Below are 20289 nucleotides of genomic sequence, written 5' to 3'. Positions count from 1 at the left end.
GCTGGGTGTGCATCCTGGCTCTGCCACTTAGTAGGTGCGTGTCCTTCGGCAAAGTGACCTCTCTGACTCGGTTTCCCCATCTGCAAAACACAGAGAGTAATAGTACCTTACCTCATAGGGTTTTCATGGAGGTTAAATACACGTACAGTAAGTACATGTAGAGTGTTCAAAGCAGGAACTGGTCCCAAGGGTTATATGAACATTTACTGTTTTAAATGTGATGGTAAGAGCTCAATGGGCAAGCAGGATGCGGATTTGTGGTTGTTACTCTCATATATATACTTATATTAATATATACTCATATATTGATAGCAATTGCTTATATGACACAAGAAGAAGACGTTTTATTGTCTTCTTTTCTCTTTTTAAAATTTCATCTGATTTATATAAAAACGTGTGTGTGTGTGTGTGTGTGTGGGTGTGTGTGTGTGTATTATGAAGATAATAAGATGAGCACCAATGTTTCCACCCCAACCCAAGAACTAGAACATTCCCAAACCACTGAGACTCTGGGGTGCTTCTCCCTCGTTGTAATTTCTCGCCCCCTGTCAAGGGTAACTCTATCTGAATTTTGTGTTTATCATTTCATTGTTTTCTTCAAAAACATAAAGTCTGGGTTTGGGGAGGAGTTTTTTGATAACAAAAAAGAGGTAATTATTTTGCAACTTTTTCATTCAACCTCATTTTTAAAGATTCCTTCAGGCTGTTTGTGGAGCTGCAGTTCCTTAGTTCTCAAGGCTGTATAGTGTCCCAGAGTGTGCCTGTGACACACCTTGCTTGTCCAGTGTTCAGTTACAATCACCGCTGCTGGTAACATTCCTGGCTGTGCCTCCAGGTGCACATGGCAAGCGCTTCTCTAAGACGTGAATGTGGGAGGGATCTCAGGGTCCTAGCGTAAGACAGCCTCATTTTTTATGGCTTGATCAAATCCCTAGATGCATCTGAAATCACAGTGAAATCAGACTAGGTCAGCCCTGGTCCTGCTGGCAGATGAGGGCAGGACATGGACATACGACCTCTCAGGGCTCTGGGATGCTGTAGAATCAGTGCCAACCCTTTTGCTTGTGCCCTATTTGTCCCCCTTTCACCCTGAGCACTGCACAGAGCTCCCCAGGGCAGGAGCCCCTTGGGAGGTGAAGCAAGGTGAGCCCATGGGCTGTGGCTGAGTGAGTGGGCTCAGCCTCTGGCAACATGGATGGTGGGCACTGCATCTGCCCCTCCCTCCTCTCAGCACCAGGGAGAGAAAAAAAGCAGTATTAGAGGAGAAATGCGAGGATTATTGATACCTTACTGGTGAGAGCTCTTGTCAATGTATGCAAACTCTGTGGCTCAACTTCTAAATCTATTAAATGGGGTAATAATACCTGCCTCATGGGTTGCTGTGAGGGTTAATGAGTTAATACAGAACTGTGCTTAGAACAGTGCCTGGCATGTATTAAGTACCCAATAAATGTCAGCTACCACATTATTACACTCACAGGCGCACAAACACGTATCTGCGCACCAGAGCACACACATTTGTTTCACTCATTTAATCTTTGTAACAACCCAGTGACAGAGACATCACTGTTCCCATTTTATAGATACAGAAACTGAAGCCACACGGTCAGTGATTGACAATTCAAACAGAGGCCTCTCAAAAGGCAGGCTCTTAATCTCCATGCTCTCCACCCCCTTTGCCCCTCTTCCCACAAACACAGGTGGTCATTTACAAACATCACATATGGAGGTCCTCATTCATCTGACGTTTTATTAACGACATTTTATATGTGGGGTAAGGCTTGGGGCTGTCAAAAATAGACGTGTCATGTAACCATCACTGTGGCAGGTGGTTGTTGTTTTATCCCCACTTGACAGGTGAGGAAACTGCAGTTTGGAGAGATGGAATGGTTTGCCCCAATTCACCCACTCAGTAAGTGGCAGAGCTGGGACTCAAATCCATCTTGTTCCCTCAAGCCCATGTGGTGGGCAGACAGAGGGAGAGGGTGTCCTCACACCTTACAGATAGGGGACAGTTAAGAGTCAACATATATAGCAGGTTGCTGGAGACAGATAGTAAGGGGATCCTGAGATGCTGTGTGAATCCTCCTGGGATATCCTTAAGGGCATCAGTTAATTCACTGTTGGCTCCTGCCTGAGGAGTGACCGGGAAAGTAAAACGGAGGCCTTTAGAGTCTAAAGAGAGTGATGCAGGAGCAGGATGTTGGCTAGCTGCTTCCAGCATGGTCCAGGGAAGAAGGCGCCCTATTTGGTCTGTGCAGGGGAGAGTGCAGTGATGGTTGGAGAGTCTCAGGCCACATGGCTCCTGCTGAGACCCTTAAGATGCCCTTTCTCAAATCCCTGGGGCTGAGTCCAGGGCCCCAAGTGGTTTTCAGATGGGAATTCAGTTTCTTTCATTTTCATTTTCCCACGTACGTCCATGGGAAAGGTAGTCCTGACCAGGGTCCCACTCTACCTGACTGTTCTATTTCTCACCACAAAGTGATAAATTGGCTCCTGTGAGTGTGGCTGAGTAGTGAGAGCTTCTGAAACTTCAGGGAGAATAGGAATCACTAGACGGCTTGCTAAAGTTGTAAACTCCTGGGTCCTTCCCAGGATTTATGGTTCCAGGTCCTCTGAGGTGGAGCCAAGAATGTGCAGTTCTAATAAGATTTCTGGGTGATTCTAAAGCTGGCAGATCCAGACCACACTTGGAGAGACACTAGGTGTTAACCTTCTATAGTCAGGCTAGGCCAGGCTCTGTTGCATTAATAAATACACTCTGACATCTTGGGAGCTTAATACAACAAAAGTTAGTTTTTGCTCATATTGTAGTCTGATGAGGTTTGGGCAGCAAGCCTTGGAGCTTTCCTCCTAGTGGTGACTCAGGGACCCAGTCTTCTTCTATCTTATGATGCTGCCATCCCCAGTGCATGGCCTCCAAGGTCACTGATAAAGGGGAAGAAAGGGCATGGATAATCACTAAAATGGGGTTTTTAATGGTCTGGGTTAGAGGTGATGTATACCAATTCTGCTCATAACCCATTGGCCAGACCTCATCACATGATCTCAACTTAACTGCAAGGGAGGCTGGGAAATGTAGTCTTCCTGTGTGTCCAGGAAGGAGAAAATGAAATGGGATCTGGTAAACGTATAGTGTTCTTGCTGTTACAAAGCTTGATCCATCCTGGGTGTGTTAATAAAACCAAGTTTCTGCAGATGCAGTGCTGAGGAAAAGTGCTGGTCTGTGTCTGACCCTGGGAGGTCCTGCCAGCTTCTCTTTCATGTCTTTTAACCCATTTTGAAAGAGGGTCAATCCCTGCTCACGTGGGTCACAATTCAATTCACAGCATGGTCGCCACTCACCTGTCCTGTCCATATAGTGAAGGACTGGCCTATAGGATTCATCTTTGGTTGAATGCAATGTTGGATGAAGAGGATATTTTGGAAGCCACATTTGGACTCAGTAAGTTCTGTGACTGAGTAGTGATGTCTGCTGTGGGATGGGAGGGGTGAGTGGTGGCGTGAATGCCACATATTTGGCATCCTTATCATGGCTGTTATCTGAACTGACTCTGCACAGCCTACCCCAACTTCTGTAAATTGAACTCTATCCCACTGGGAGAAGAATTAAGCATGGGGTAGGAATGGCTTCTGGCATATAGGAAAAGATCAATAAATGTTAGATATTATCCCAGGTGGCTTCTCTGAATTCAGGATAATCTCTGCATCCCTCTCATGTTAAGATCCCCAAGAGTTAGATTCAACTTTGTAGATGTGGGCTGATCAAGGCAGAGTAGAACAGGGTTTCCACCGCCCCCTTTCTGCATTCTACCTTTATTAATACAGCCAACGACTGTATTAGTTTTTTGGTGATATCACACTAGAGTGGCATATCGATCTGTTTTCTAATCTCACAAATCTGTCTCGTATATATCATACCCAAGCCCTGTGTCTCAGCCTCCCTGTCTTTGTTCAGATTTTCTCTACTGAGATTGGGACTGTACATTGACTCTTGTTTTATTTCGTCTCATTCAGTTGACCTTCCAGATTGTCAGGGTCTCCTTTTTTTATACCATGAATGCTCTTTTGTTCAATCTTAAATTGATTTTTCACAACCAGTGTAAAGTCTGGGTTGGTTAGTGAAGAAATCCAAGCTGTAATAGTAATAATCACCTATCTAGCATTTGCTATATGTCTAGTATTATGTGCTTTACATATATCATCTCACTTGAACTTTATAACAACATCATGAAGTACATATAATAATTACCACCATTTTATAGGTGGAGAAACCGCTATCAGCCCCAAGGTTTCATTGGTAGAAAATGTTAGGGCTGGAACTTGAACCGAGGTTTTTCTAAAGCCAGAGTTGATGGTCCTAACCACAGCACCATGCTGCTAGAGTGGAAGGAAGACCAAAGCAGAACCTGATACCATACTCAGGAGTCTTAGTTGCAGACAGAATCTACTCCAGCTGGTTTTAATAGAAAGGGATTTATTATAGGGATCAGGTAGCACACAGAATCGCTGGGTCAGGAAATAAAGTCAGGAGAATGTCCCGTCGTGAAATAGAATTGTTCCGGTGAAGCCCCTTGGTCACTACCTCCCACTGATGAGCACCTATGACTAGGGACTTCACAGAGGACCGCTAGCCAAAGCTTCTGTAGACAATCCCATAGCCACCACCTCACTGGGCTCAATTCCGCCTTCCACAACTCATCAGACCTGTCTGCTTGGCAAAACCTAGGTTACATGCAAAAGCCTAGAGAGGGTGTCAGAGAAATGTAGTTTTTAACTTCCCAGTCTCCGTTGTACAGGAAGACATCTCTAAGGATGAGAGTGAAGTGCCTACCATTCGTGGGAACCTCTGGGAATTTAAGGAAAATCTTAACATCCTATCCTCTGAATAAGCTTATTCTCAGCACACGCGTCTCTTCTCAGATGTGAAGTCTTCTCTACTCCCTCAGGTTGACTCACGATGCCCCTTTCCTGCCCTTCTAGAATCCCTTACACTGCTGAAACCCACTGCACTGTATTCTATGTACATATCCCCATGCCCCACTAGCCCAAGTCTTCCTTAAGGCCAGGACCATGTGTTTTAATCTGTATCTGAGGTACCCAGCATGTGAGCCATCATATAGTAGGCACCAACAGTCCTATTTTGAAAGCATGAGTGATTATATGGGTGTTTGTAGAAGAGCCCCTCCTATCCTAGCTATTTTCAGAAGTGTGTGTCCTGCAGGGAAGTGTGTGGGATGTTGCTGCTCTCTGGACCTGAGGGCAGTGCAGAGATTTGGCCCCTCTTCCCAGGAATGTGTTTATTTCTTACTGTTCCCAGGAATACGTTTATTCCTTACTGTATCCGTGATACTGCCCTACCCCTTGGCAACCCTGGAGCAAAATATACAGAGATCACAGAGATCAGCTTGCCTCACAGACCCAAGAATCATGTGTCTAGGCAACACAACATCCCAGGAACAACCCACAGGAATAAATTTCATAAAAAGTAGAATTGTACAAATCCCTTCCTCATGGGTGGTTCCTGGCCAGGTCAGGCTCTCTCCATCACCATGACTACCTGCATCCCATGATAAACAGTACAAACCCTTTTCCCAGTGAGCTTTTCATGTTTGCCTCCAGGAGTCCCACTCAGTCGTCTCATCTTCCTCTTGTAGGTCTTTGCTATGCATAGGATTCTGTCCAGGCTCTTGGTTGCAAGTGACAGAAACTCAACTTTAAAATGTAACTTCTTTATTAGAAGACTCATGTAATTGTTGAAGGGGTGTAGCTTGGTCTTGGGGAGAAGTAGAACTACCAGGTTCTCTATCTCTATCTGTCTATATCTATCTCTATATCTCTACTATATTTATATCTATGTCTCTGTCTCTCTCACTCTCCATCTCTCCTGTTCCATCTTTCTTATCTTTATGTGTCAGCACTGTCCCCTCAGACCAACTTCCTCCATATGTCAAGAAATGACCACTGGTATTTTCCATGCCTTGCACCCTTCAGTTTAACCATCAGGGAGGACCAGGCCCTCTTCCCTTAATTCTGGGTCCAAAACTCTCAGGGAAGTCTTCTGTCTGGCCCAGCACGTCTCTCATCCATGATTAGTCTACACCTGAAGTACTCAGTATAACCATGGGGTAGGTACTATGATTAGCAGCCTCCTAAAATCACATTGTTGGAGAGGGAATAGGAACCATTATACCAAAAGAAGAGGCAGCTGCTCCCAGACGGGTGGGGTGCTAGGCAGACTTAATATTAAATAAGCCCCATCCAATCAGCACTGAATAAGGTCCCATGTGTATCAGGTACTCCCAGCCTCCTGGGGCCACACTTACTGCTTGGAACCGTAACCATACGCTTGATTGCCCTGTATTAGTACATCAAAGCTAAAGCAAATGCCAAGATGGTCTTCACGGACAGTAGTGAGAAGGTCAATAATTCCCATTCTGACCCAACTTAATCATAAAAGGAGCTTACAAAGCAGACTAGCAACTAAGTTTTATTTCATCTTCAAGTGGCTGGCTGTAGCTCTTGGTTGAAGTAACCTCAATCTACACCCAGCCTCAGCAAGATAGAGTGCCATTATCAATTAGCAATGTCTGCCACAGGCAGAGTATAGAGGATGGTTGAGTGTGCCACTTCTGCTCTAAAATGCTCTGTAATAAAAGAGAATGTGGGATGGAGCTCCAAATACTGGCCAGATTGGAGAAGCATGTTTGGGGTGTTTGTTGCTGAGCTTTGCCTGAGGGCCTAGTCTCTGAGTAGACAGCTGGCCAAGGTCCCTTTCAGGGATTCCTCTTTTTCACCTCCCCTGTATTCTCAATGGCTATTTCCCAGGCAGGATCACAGCTTCAGGTCTGCACATGGATCTGTAAATGCCTCTTTATTTAAAGTCAGCCAATCACATCCTGACTGCATTGCTATGGGGACCTGCTGTCCCATAAGTGATACTGAGATGATTTGGCTGATTGTGTGGCTCAGGGTTTGAGGACATCCTTAGCAGACACTCTTCTGCTGCCCTAATTCATCCTAATGGTCAAGTGTTGAGGAGCTAACGCCGACAACACAAGAGGTTTTATTAAGCCCAATAGAAGCCCAAATGATGCTTGCTCTATGTGTTCTGGAATAACTGTAGTTGTTTGTAGTAGCATCTTTTTGGTGGCACAGCTGCTAAAAAGAAACTCTGATTCTAGGCTTTCCTCTTAATCAGTTAAAAATAGTCCTGAGTCTTTGATTGGATTGTTCCAGGAAACTAAGAGAGCTGGGTGCTGGGTGGAGCTAACATCACAGCCTGGATCGTTCAGTTTCCTGAGCACTGATTGCTGCTGTTGGTGTGCTGGGCTCAAAGCTGGCAAAGACAGGAGGCACAGATGTGGTCTCTGTCCTGTCCTGTCCTCCATGGGCTCAGGACTCAAATGCTGGCTACTTGTGACCAGCGCCAGGAGAAAGAAGAAAAATGCACCAAATGATCTAATTGGTCCGTAAGCCAACAAGTTGTGAAAGTGTTTTAAACCTCTGTTAGAGGTTTGCCCTTGACCTCCAGGGTCAAGTTCATTCTGGCCTTCAAGGCTCTCCATAATTTTCCTGTAGTTAGAAATTGTATCCACTGGGGGCCCAAGGCCCTCAGGGTATGTGGTGTTGTCTGAAAGAAAACCACCATCCAGCCTTATCAAGATAGAGTGCCATGATTGATTAGTGATGTCTGCCATAGGCAGAGGGTGGAGGATTGGTGAGTGTGCCATCTGCTGGGCTCCATCTCCCTGGTCCCAAGCCCTCTGGAACTAGCCTCACTTGTTTGCCAACTTTCTGCTGAGGGAGTCAGGGTCCCTGTAATCAGGGGATCTCTTACCTTTTTTTCCTGTCTCAGGTGGAGGAAAGAACAGATATACTCTTGGGCTCTGTGGGACAGTCTACTCAGGGGAGCCTTTAGGATTTCAGCTCATTCTCTCTCTCTCTCTCTCTCTCTCCCTTTCTCTCTCATCTCTCTGTCAGTCTCTCCCACTCCAGCTTATCCCAGTCTCTTCTCCACCCACAAGTGGCCCCAGAGTAGCAATGTCTCCCTTCCCCAGGCTGAGATCTCTGGGGAGGCAGACTGCAGCCACCCCACCCAACCTGCACCATCTGGTTAGCTAAGCCCTCTTCTGGGGCAGTGGGCATGAGGAAAGCCATGATGTGGTATTCAGAGCATCTGGCAGGAAGCCTTATACTGAGAGACAGAAAGGTCCAGGTGGAGGTTTCCAAGTCTTGTACACTGTGGGCTGTGGAGTCAAGTTCACCTGCATGTGAACCTGGTGTGGCCACGCACTAGCTATAGAGCCTCATAAGGTTGTGAACTCCCTGTCACTGGAGGTTTGCAAGAAACAAAATGGCAAATGGTTTCTTGGGGATTTCTCACCAGACAGAAAGCCAAGTGCCCTTATTGTCTTGGTATGTGAAAGGGGCCTCACAAGGTTGTTGTGTGGGTAGAATAAACTGTGCTCAGGGTGCACTGGGTCCCTCTGGTCTCTGCAGAAGCTGATGGCCCCTCTGGCTCTAGGGCACCCACTGTGGTTCCAAGAGGCCGCCCCAGCTTGGCAGGATTCTGCCGGGGCTCTTCTGGTTTTCAACCTTGAAGAGCTTTTACTTACCCAGCAGGGGAGCTTTTCCAAGCCTCATCTCCTGCAATCATGAGCTCAGGCCTGGCTTCCAGCTCTGTCTCCTCTCCTTCTTCTTCTCTTCATTTTCTCTCCTCCTCCAGACCTTGATTCTTCACCCCCTGTTTTGCTTCCTCCCAACCTCCAGCCCACTCCCAATTTGCATTTACAAGCAACCTCCTCTGCATAGAACGCCCATCTAATGGGTCCTGGATGATGGGAACTAGTGTGCACTACTACACAGGCCTCTGGGAAGGGGCTTCGCAACTCATTCTTTCCCAGCCCAGGGTGACTCACTTTCTTTACAGCAAAGTCCAGTTGGCTTGTTTATATTTGTGTTAAAAATATCTAGGAGGCAGAGGGGACTCTACCTTTATGTGAGCCAAGGGAGTGATATGGCTGTGAGGATGTATCAGTAGAGGTCTGATGCCCAGAAAGAGGGAGGAGATGGCTTGTTCTGGCCCTGCCCTTGCCTGGGGTTTCCACACCATACTCTGGGGCATGTTGGGAGGAAGAGAATCTGGCTCAGCATGGCAAAGGCTATTGCGGCAACCCTGGGAGGGAAGTACTGTCACACCCCCATTTTACATTTAAAATGGGGGAACTTAGGGAGATTCATGTGCCATGTCCAAGGGCATTAAAGTAGTAAATGGCTGAGTCAGGATTTGAACCTGAGCAGTCTGTCACTGGCCAGATTGGCTGGGGAGGGAGCTAGACAGGACAGGGCACTCTGGGCCCTCAGTGACCTGTTTTTGGAAAACCTTATTAGAAAAAGCACTGAGAGGTGCTGCAGAGTGCTTTCTTAACAGGGAGACTGGGCTTCGTTCGAATCCTGTCTCTTCCATTTCCCAGCTGGGTGACCTTGGCAAGTTCCTTAACATCTCTGAGCCTCAGTGCCATCATTGGTAAAGTGTGGAGGATGTTAGTTCAGACTCAGGGCTGTTTTGACCATTAAACGAGCTAATGTGTGTCAAGGGGCACAAAACCTGACCTGGAAACATGAGCTGCTGGGGTCAGAGATTTGTGCCCACACGTCCCATCCCAGTGTGGTTGTCGCAGGGAGGCTGAGAGCTGGTGCCGGCGTGGAGGAGGGAGACAGAGGCCCGAGCTGATGGCTGCTTCTCCTTTTCCATCATGCAGGCACCTGAAGGCACGGGAAGCCTGTCTGCCTTCCTCTGAGGGGTCTGACAAGTGTAATCACACAGTTTAGCAGTGACACTAAAGAGCCTCTGGATACGAGATCTGTCGCTGGCTGCGAGCAGGGCTGGCTGCAGGCAATGCCTCCAGAAGACACCTGCAGGAGGTTTCCATCTGACTCCCAGCCACCTCCTCCCTGCCGCTCCCCCCGCCCTCTGGAGCTGGGCTGGCCAGACTGCCTGGGGGCGGCTGGATGGGGCCTGGGCACTCTGAGCCCTCACGACCCGTTTCTGGAAAACCTAGTCAGAAAGAGTGCGGAGAGGTGTCGTGGAGGGCCTGGGGGCTGGTGGAGTGCTGTCTGGGTCCCCTGGGGGTCCTGGGCAAGTGTGGGAGGGACAGACAGCTCAGGGCAGAGGCAGCTGTGTCCTTCTTTCCCCTAGTAAGTCAGGAAAGACGCAGTGCGGTCCTGGGCTGAAATCACCTCGGGGAGGAATCACCCCCAACCCCCCGTCCCTGCTCCTCCTGGTCCATTGAAGACCTTGTTTTTTATTTTCCTGGGCAAACAGAAGCAATCAGAAGTGAACGTCACACACTCCCACTACCACCTCCACAGAGCTCCCTGTGCCCACGCGGTCTGGCCCTCTGTCCTGTGACTACAGAGGAGCCACCCAGCTCCAGTGCCAAGCCAGCCCCTGCACTTGTCCACTGGACTTCATCCCTTTGAACCTGCTGGTGGACATGGCACTGGAGCTGTCCTCTGCATCATCAGCTTTTCCCATCACCACTGGATCATTCCCGTCATAAATACGGTGCGCTAATTATATACCCGATCTTTAAAAAAAACCTTCTCTTCACCTCACCCTCCCCGACAGCTCCAGGCCCATTTCTCTCCTTCCCGTTGCAGCGAAGCCCCAGAAAGGGTGTCAGTGCTTGCTGGGTCCAAGCCTCTTCCTCAATTTCTCCCTTGAACCCATCCCACCAGAACTGCTGCGAGCACCTCCAAACCCAGCGGTCAGTCCTCCACCCTCGGCAGCAGCAGGTGACACGTCGGCCACGTCCTCTTCCTTGAAGCCCTTTCTTCACCTGGTTTCCTCCGCTGGCTGTTCCTCAGTCCCCCCTACAGGTTCCTCACCATTTCCCAGCTCCTGAACATCAAGGGGTCTCAGGGTTCAGGCTTCAGAACATTCTTCTTCCCTGTCTATACCTAGTCCCTGCCTGATCCTTTCCAGGACATTCAGTCTACCCTCCTACCCTCCAGGGGCTTCCCCAGGCCACTCATTTAAATCTAAAGTCCCTACTGCAGCCCACAGACACATGTGACCAAGCCCTTCTGTGTCATCTCAGGCACACCTGATCAAGTCCCTCTGATGTCATCGCCAAACAAATTGTTAAATGAACAAACGGGTGGGCGGTGGGGGAGACAGTGCTCACGGCCAAGCCAGCATCGCCATCCTTTCCTCTCCAGGCCGATCTGCCTCACGCTCCCTGCCCCCAAAGATCTTCTTAGCCTCTTCCCTGTCTTTCATGAGATCCACCTGACAACAAACCCAGGCCCTGCTGGTTTCCCCAATACTTGGATGCCCCCTTTTTCCATCTTCCTTTCCAAGGCAGCTGTGGGAGCTGCTGACGGTTTCTGGAGCAGGCCAGGATTTTTCATACCCCTGCACCTTGGCACCTGCCAGCCTGCCTGGAACTTCCTTGTTATCCTTCACCCTGCTTGTACCTATTCTTCCTTCAAGACCCAACTCAGGTGTCATCTCCTTCAGGACTACTTCCCCGCAGCACCAAACTAAGGAGTGCACCAGCTGAGCCGCTGCCCAGGGCACATCTTTTAAGAGGCCCTCAATCATCAATGAAACTTACAGACCTGAAGGAAATTTTGTTTAGCAGAACTCCTCTCAGACAGAGTCCTGGGAGATGTCCTTTGATAAACAGCTGGGGGTATGGATGTTGGTGGGGAGCAAGACCCTCAAAAAGAAAGAAGGAGAGTGGGAGGGTCTGTTACCTTTTGGGCTTTTGTTTTGAGAGGTAGGATGCAAATGTGGGGGCAGAGCTGAATTGCTCAGGACCTAGGGGACAGGCTGAGCCTCTTATCAAAACAGATGAAGATATTGGTTAGAATAGACACCGGATTGTGTCTTCCGGGGCAGGGGTTCTTGTGGGTGTTCACTGGGCTCTGCTTGCTCCCCAGTCTGAGTTAGAAGCCCCCAGTTCTCTACTCACTTAGCATCTTCTATCCCAGCAAGAACTGCCACGCACAGTGAATTTCTGTATCCCTCCCCTAGACTGTGGTCTCTTGGAGGGTGAGGTATGTGTTGTTTCTATCTTTATGACCCTAGCTATTAGCATAGGACTGCCATGCAGTAGCTATTTAATAAATGTTTATTGATTGAATGGCTGGATTTTTCCCTTTTCATCCACATATACACAGGCTGATTGCTTCCCACGCCTGAGACTCGAGAGTTGGAATCCATTCTGAGCTCTGTGTGTCATCAGCTTGTGCGTATACAGATTAGATCATGAATATGTCATAGGAAGTTTAGGGAACCCTAGAGGATGCACTGGGCTCAGGTTCAGGAAACACAGGGTTACTCTTCACTCTGTGGTCCTGAGATGGTCATTTTCCTCTAAGGATCTATCTTTCCGTGAGAAAGGAGTTGGAGTAATGGATCTTAAAAGCCTTTCTCACTCTGAGAGGAGCTTTGGGGGTAGGGGAGTGCTCCTGAGATTTGGAGTCAAAATAACTGACTCATCCTCTGCAAACCTCTCTCCCCATCTCTAAAATGGGGGCGGATTAACACCCTAACAGATGTGAACACGCTTGGAAAGCTACCTGGGGCTGTGTCCATGGCAAGGGTTGCAGACAAAGTTGTTACGTGTGATCGTCCCCGATGTCTAGCAGCCACCATCTGCCTTGTGATCTAACCCTGATTCACATCCCTAAAGACCTTGGGGACCTTCATTCATACTCTCATTCTGTCCTCTACTTTCTCATTCATTCAACACTTTTATTGGATTCCCACTATGTGTCAGGCGCTGAGGCTGCAATTGTACACAATAGAACAAAACTAGGTATAACCCCAGCCCTTAGGAGCGAGTGGTCTAGTGGGTGGCAATGGCTATGACCATTTACTGAGGCTCTGTGCCAGGCACTGAGTTAGGGGCTTCCACCGTGATAAGCTCATTTCATCCTCACGTATTACTGTCTCCATTCTGTAGATGTGGAGGCTAAGAGCCGAAGGGCTAAGTTACTTGCCCAGCTAGAAATGGTAGAGGTAGGATTAGAATCCAGGTCGTTTGGTTTAAGAGTCTGAGCAACCCCCCACCCCTCCCCCATTAAGCTGTACCACCTTGCTGGGCCCATGTGCACACCCAGTTGCTAATGATGGAGGGGTACGTGACACCTGCCTAGAGCTCATATCCTTCCCCGCGCCCCCCCCCCCCCGCCACACACACAGAGGGAGTGAGGAGGTCCCGGCCCAGCCCAGAGGCAGACATCACCTGGGGCCTCCTATTGGGCCAGACTTACTGAGCCCTTGGACATCCACTCACCTGGAGGAATGGCCCAGGACACAGAGTGAGAAGACCTGGGGCTGTGCCCTTCCTATGCTCCCACGGGTGGGGAGAAGCAGCCCCCCACACCCCCTCCGCTTCTGCCGTTCCCTTTGTTCTTGCTCCCAAGTCACAAGGTGACAGCCTGTTCCTCCTTCCTGAGGAAGCTGTCATCTGAGTCAACACACGGGCCTCTGTCAGAGCTGCTCAGAGGAGGATCTAGAAAAACCCTGCCACTGTGGAGCCAGAGCCTGCTGGGCTTGACATCTATGAAAGGGGTTTTGGACAAACACCTCACACCCTCAGACTCTCTACTGACGACAGCGAGGGTCTCCCAGAGGTGGAAGGGGGCTAAGATAGGGTTTAATTCTCACTGTTGTCTCCTATAAGCCCTTCTGTGGGTGTTGGTGTTTGAACACGTGCAGAAGAGTGCCCGCGTGTGCAGGTGCATGCATGTGTGTTCACGGGGGCTGTTTGGATGCAAGTCTCTGCTTCTCTGTGTGCATGTGTCTCCCTGGATGTGTCTATTGGTTAGCTCTTGCTGCATAAGAGATCACACTATTTATCATTGCCCAGGGATGTGTGGATTGTCTGGGCTTGGCTGATTCAGGCTGGGCTCTGCTGGAGCGGCTCTGCTGCACGTCTCTCACCCTCCTGCTGGGACCCACAAGCTAGACCAGGCGTGTTCTTTTCATGGTGTTGACATAAGGGCCAGAGGGCAAGTGGAAACACATGAGACCTCTTAAGGCCTCGCCTTGGAACTGGCACTCCGTCCCCTCTGCCTTATTCTATTGGCCAAAGCAAGTCACATGACTGAATGCAAAGTTAAGGGCAGTGAAGTATACTCTGCTCCTCTCAGTGGGAATCACCAAAAAGTCACATGGCAAAGGATGGGAATCCAGGGAGGGTCAATATTTTGTGTTGCCATCATATGCACGCATATATGTTTGCACATGCTCGTGCACGTGTGGGCAGGGTGTTTGGGCATGTGCATGAAGGCATATATATAGCTCTAAGTGTGCACAGGTGCCATTTCACACTGTATGCAAATGTGTGTGTAGCTGTGTACATGCGTGGAATGTCAAGCTGAGCATGTACCTGCGTTTCTGTGCGTGTCTGCATAAGAGCATCCCTCAGACACACGCATGCAGCACTCAGCCTGTCTATACCAGGACAGAGAACGGACCGATCCTATAAAGTAAGTCAAACTCTCACCGAGATACCTGTGGGACCTTCCAGCGAGTCGCCTGCCATCTGCATGTGCTGAGGTAGATATTGCTCCGCTAGTGGCCCTGGGAAACTTCACTGGTCAGTTTTCTTGTAGTCTATTATTACCCAGATGTCTGTGTGTTCCAAACAATTGTGTTTAAATTGCTTCATTAATCTGTCTCGGCAGACCGAATCCTGCTACACTTGGCTGGCTCAGATTCTCTGGAACAGGGCTGGTGGGAGCTGGGCAGGTAGCTTGCCTGTTAATGCACCTCCTAGAAGGGGGTGCAACAGGGGGTGCCCCCAGAGGAGATGTGGAGGAGGTGCCCCATCCCCCTAACAGAAGTGGCAGCTTTGGAAGGCATGAACTCTGGAGTAAGAGAGAGCTGGTTTCAAGTCCAGAATCCGCCTTTTACAGACTGCATGACCTCGTGTAAGCTCCTTGAGCCTCAGTTTTCCCTTCTGCACAATGGAGTCATTGTCCCAATATTGTGGGTGAGTGTGAGGATGGAGGGAGACGCTGCAGTGTCTGGCTTACCTGGCCAGTGCCTGGAACATGGGTGGCCCCTTCCCTCTTTTTCCACAAAGAGCCTCTGACCTCTCTGCAGAGGCCGGGCCACCATCAGGGTTGAGTAATTAGGTAGATGGCACCAGTGGCCCCTCAGGCGAGTCACTGATATTCCAGGTGACTTTACCCGAGGACCCACATCTAACAGACCCTGCTGTCCCCAAGAACAACACTGAAGGCAAAGGTCAGGACACAGGACCTAGAGTCGCACTGCCTGGGCCCAGATCCCTGCTCCCCCCCCTCACCAGCCGCATGCCCGTGGGCTAGCTGCCTATCTGCCCCAGAGCCCGGGGTGCTCCTCTGAAAGCAGGGATAGTAAGAGTTCCCAACTCACAGGGCATGTTTTCTGCATAATCGAAGCTCCTCCCTGTGATCCCCTAACTCCATTTCCCTCTCTGGGATGGAAATCATCCTGGAGGTCTTACCCATGTCCCTGCCCCCCTAGCCAGAGGGTCTTGAAGACAGAGTCTCTCTCAGTGACTCAGGATCAGTGTTGGTGCCCACCATACTGTGCAGGGAGCCGCCCGGGGCTGAGCTATACTGTTTCCTCCTCTGCTTAGCTGTCACTCCTCCTGCAGCCAGGGCGCTACAGACGGGCTCCCGCACCCCTGCTCCTCATCCACCATGGACACGTCTTCTGTTAAGGGCCACATAAGAAATATTTTAAACTCTGTGGGCCAACTATGATCTCTGACACATATTCTTCTCCGTGTTTTGTTGTTTGTTTCAACCCTTTGAACATGGAAAAACCATTCTGAGTTTGACAGTCACTCCAAAACAGTGTGGATGTGGCCCTTGGGGTGTTGCTTGCTGACCCCTGGAGAGACAAGTAAACACACTACGTTAAAAATGTATGTTGAACAAATGTTACCAAGCCTGTGAATGAGAACACAGCATGGCTCTGGGTCAGTAATTTCAGGTACTTGAAGGCATTTTCCCCTCATGCTAGTCGGAGGTCGTGTTCCCGAGGCTTCTGGACTCTTGTCCTTCTCCTTAGTGAGCTATGATTGCCCACCCCGCCTCCACCCCCCCCACCCCATCCCCAGCGTTCGTTCAGCAGCAATTACGTCCAAGGCTAAGGCGAGGTCCAGGTGCCTCCCTGTAATTGATGTTATTTGTTTTTCAAACAACCTTACGGGGTGGAAATTCTCATGCCCGTTTTAAACAGGGGGTCAGAGCTGACATGACAACTCTGGTCACTTCGCTCCAAAGCCATCACAACAGAGAGGCCCCTGCAGGAGGGTTTGGAGGGGACACGAAGAAAGAACCGGGCGGGGAGGGAGGAGGAAGGGAAAGCGCGGGCTTTCTTTCAACCCCTGTCCTATATTATAAAACTGACTAAATAGCATTGTGAGTTTTTGGAATGTGTTTTTAATTTTTTTTGGGTAAAAAAGATGATATGCATTCATTCTTTATACAAATCAGTCACAGAAATGAACTAAGAAGAAAGAAAAATCACCCAAAATTCTACCCCCAGAAACACCCCCTAGTACCATTTTGGTGAACATCTTCAGACACCCCTGTCTGACTGTAAACACATATATACACGGCTTTAAATGAATAGGGGCAGACTCCACGTGCTGCTGTGTAAAATCCTTTTTTTTCTCCCAACAATATGTTGTGGACATCTTTCCATGCCAATGAATGTAAAGCAACAGCTTTGTGTTAAATGACTGCATGATATTCGATCCCATGTACGAACGGGAGTTTTAAATGCAAAAGAGGCATTGGGTCCCCTGGCTCCCAAAGTGGGTGTTAGTTGGGACAATGCTCAGATGGCAGCCCGGGTGCCTGAGCCATGACACCATGGCTGCCAGGGCCAGGGGTCTCAGACTCACCCCGTTGGAGATCAAGTCACACCAGGTGGACTCCTGCAAAATTAGGCTCCGGAGAGCAGCCTCGAGCGGGGCTATTGGAGAGAATCAGTGGCTCCAACTCGCTCCCAGAAAGGCACTGCTATCCTCACAGACCCAGCTCTCCTGGGGTTTCTTTCTGAGGTGCCCCAGTATGGCGTGGCAGTCATCTCTGTTTTATGCAGCAGCTATGATATTCCAAGCATGCACGACAGAAAAATGAGGCCAATTATTCCTTGAGAGAGTATGGTGAGTGATTAAGCACAACTCACTGATTTTGTGATCCTGGGCAAGTTGGTAAAAATTCCCTCAATGCAGTTTCCCCATCTGTAAACTGGGGATAATCAGAGTCCCTAAATCACAGAGCTGTTGAGAGGATTAAATGAGATCATTGAAACCAGCTCTGAATACACTGTCTGGTGTTCAGTCAATGTCAGTTCCCCTCCCACCTCAACATCCCCTCCTCCTCCTCTTCATCCTTCCTGGAGAGACCTGCAGCTTTTTTCTGACACCAGTCTAGACAAACAAGGGATGGAGAAGAGCCTCTCCATTGAGGGATGGGCTCTCCAAGGAATGGCTGGGGGTCCTGGGGGTCGGACAGGAGAAGAAGACTTGGGATGGTGATCTTGGCTTTCCAATCCCTGCAGGGAGCAAATGAACAAGGGAGGGATGAAGGACTCAGGATCAGACCTCCGTCAATGGGGGAAGATGCTGGGACACCCCGGATGGGTCAGTAAGAGCAGAAGTTTCTAATAGGAGACCTTCAATGTGCTACCTCGAGGGGTAATAAGCGCCCCATCACTGCCCATTGCTGTAGGCACTCGGGGGGAGAATGACCCGCGAGAAATCTTTCCAGGTCCGAGCCTATGAGAACAGAGGTCAGCCTGTGGTTGCTCGCCAGCCTGACGGGAGGCAGAGGGTACAGAGGGGGCGAAGGTGCTGCTTCTCACCTGCTCCTCGGGGGCAGGCTGGCCCCAGCTGCTGCCTCTGCGATTTGCATTCAGCCCTTGTCTGTGACGAACTCTGCATGCAGCAGGCTGCTCCCAGAGATGTGCTGTTTTAAGTGCTTCCCCTCCGCCCCTAAGGGTGCCATGTGTTTATCTTGCTTTCGAGTTAAAAGGGAAAGTCAATTTCACTCTTACCTTAGGAAGGTTTGGGGTGGGGGCCGTCGGGTGGCTTCATCTCATTAAAATGAAAGTGTGGGGCGGGGGGCAAGAAGGGCTGCAGAGTCCCACCCCTGCGGCCAGTTATGAATAAACAATAGCCTGGGTCCACAGCCTGTTCCTTCCCCCTCAGCCCAGATTGTAGGGCCACAAGAGGCCCAGGGTTGACCTGTGATGGGTGACAGGACTGTGGGATAGAGGGGGGGAGAGAGGAGCCCAGCTCATCACTGCTGTGTGTGTGTGCACGTGCACATACGTGTGCATGTGTGTGAGAGAGATGGGGGAGAAAAAGAGGGAAGAATGGGAGAGAGAGGTGTCTTGGGCTTTTGTTTCCCTGAATGCCCATTTAGAGAATCAACTCAACATTTATTGAACACCTATTCGCATTCCAGGGGCCGTACTAAGCACAGAAAATCTGGCAGTGAACAATTCACAGTCTCTGCTCTTAAAAAGCTGTTCAGCAGAGAAGAAAGGAGGCCAGTAACTGCTAAGCTCCTAATGTGTGACATCCCGACATTCAGAATTATCTCATCTAATCCTTGGGTCGTGATTACCTCTCCATTCAGCGTAGGGAGATTGAGCTGCGCGTTCCCTGGGGAGGACGAGAGTCTCTCCTTTATGGCTATAGTTCCAGCCTCTGGAATAGTGTCTGGCATGTGGTACTGATGCTGATAGAACGAGAGTGAAGATGGGTGGAGTAATTCCTCTGTAGAGGAGCAGAGCAAACGCTGTACATGTCACTTCTTTTATTCTTATACCTGCCTGGGGAGATGGGTCCTGTCAGCCTCTTTCACAGATGAGGAAACTGAGGCTCAGACAGATGAATTTCCTGGCCCAAGGTCACACAGATGCAGTGGCTGGATTCTGACGGACACCGCTCCAGGCAGCCTAGTCTGTCCCGTAGACGAGGGAGAAATACAGTGCTGGGGTGGGTACTTAGTCAGTCCTTTCCCAGCGCTCTGAGGATCACACGGGGAACAAGAGTTAGATAGGATTGCTGCTGGCGGGATACTTGCGGTCTGGGCTGGAGGGGTAATAGCTGTAGAGTGTGAGTGGTCAGGGCTGCCATTGAGTTTGGACCTCCAGGCCCTGAGTCAGGTTTCTACACCTCCTCTCTGCAAAAGGAAAGGTGTGTGTGTGCACGCGTGCACGTGCGTGTGTGTATGGCTTGAGTTAGTCTGCGTGTATATGTGTGTATGCATGGGCGTTGCATGGCTCTGAGCTCCGGTCACCATTTTCTTGGATGGACATGGCTCTGACTTAGGTTCTGGGTCTTGGCTGGGCTGTTTCAGGCTCAGCTGGGCTAGGCTGAGTCTGGTCACCTTCCTTGCCCTCCCCTTTTATAGCTGCCCCTTTGGTGGTCTGCATTTCTACCCTCAATCTTCTCAGCAGTTACCAGGGAATCCCAGCTCCAGCCCTCAGTCCAAGAAGCTGCTCAGACCCTCCTGCTCTGAGGCCGGAGGCAGCCACGTCCACCTCTCCTTCTATAGGGCAGGAGCTGTCTGATCTACAAGAGAAGGATCAATCTCTCCCGTCTCTGGAAATGTTCAATGAGAAGAGCCTTTGGAGTTGAAGGTTTAGAGAAAGGGAGATGGAAGACTAGAAGTGGAGAATTCCTACAGAGCGATCAACCTGCAGTGAAATGTGGGTAGTAAATCTGCCTCTACAGCCATCCTTCCCCAAGACCACCCACCCCAGGGGCTTCAGAGGAAGCAGACCGAAGGCGGCTGGGGTAAAAGCTTGGGTTTGGCTGACCACATTTTTTCCCCATCCACCCACATATTTAACTAATACTTAATGAAAATCCTTAGGTTCCAAGCTATTTAAATAATCTCCCTACCTTCCATGTGAATAACACCTCCATGCATTGGGTTGATGAAGGGCACAGCCATAAATCAGACGAGGTTCCTGTCTTCAAGGAACTTACAATCCAAAGGGAGCCAGACATGGAAACAGTCAACGAGGCAGATGCTCCGATGGAGACATGAGGAAAAAGCAGTAGGAGTGAATACGTGGGGACAATTCGTTCTGATAGAGAACTTCGGGGCAAGGCTTACCGAGGAAGTGGAGTTTGAGCTGCCCCTGATAGGATGGGCAGGGAGTTAAAAGCTGCCAAAGCTGGTAAGGAGTGGGGAAACCACCTTGAAAGATGTTCAGTGACCTGATGTGCGTGGTGGTCTAGG

This window comes from Eschrichtius robustus, chromosome 3 (assembly GCF_028021215.1).
Source record: "Eschrichtius robustus isolate mEscRob2 chromosome 3, mEscRob2.pri, whole genome shotgun sequence".
Lineage (NCBI taxonomy): Eukaryota > Metazoa > Chordata > Mammalia > Artiodactyla > Eschrichtiidae > Eschrichtius > Eschrichtius robustus.
Note: the sequence above shows the minus strand (reverse complement) of the source record.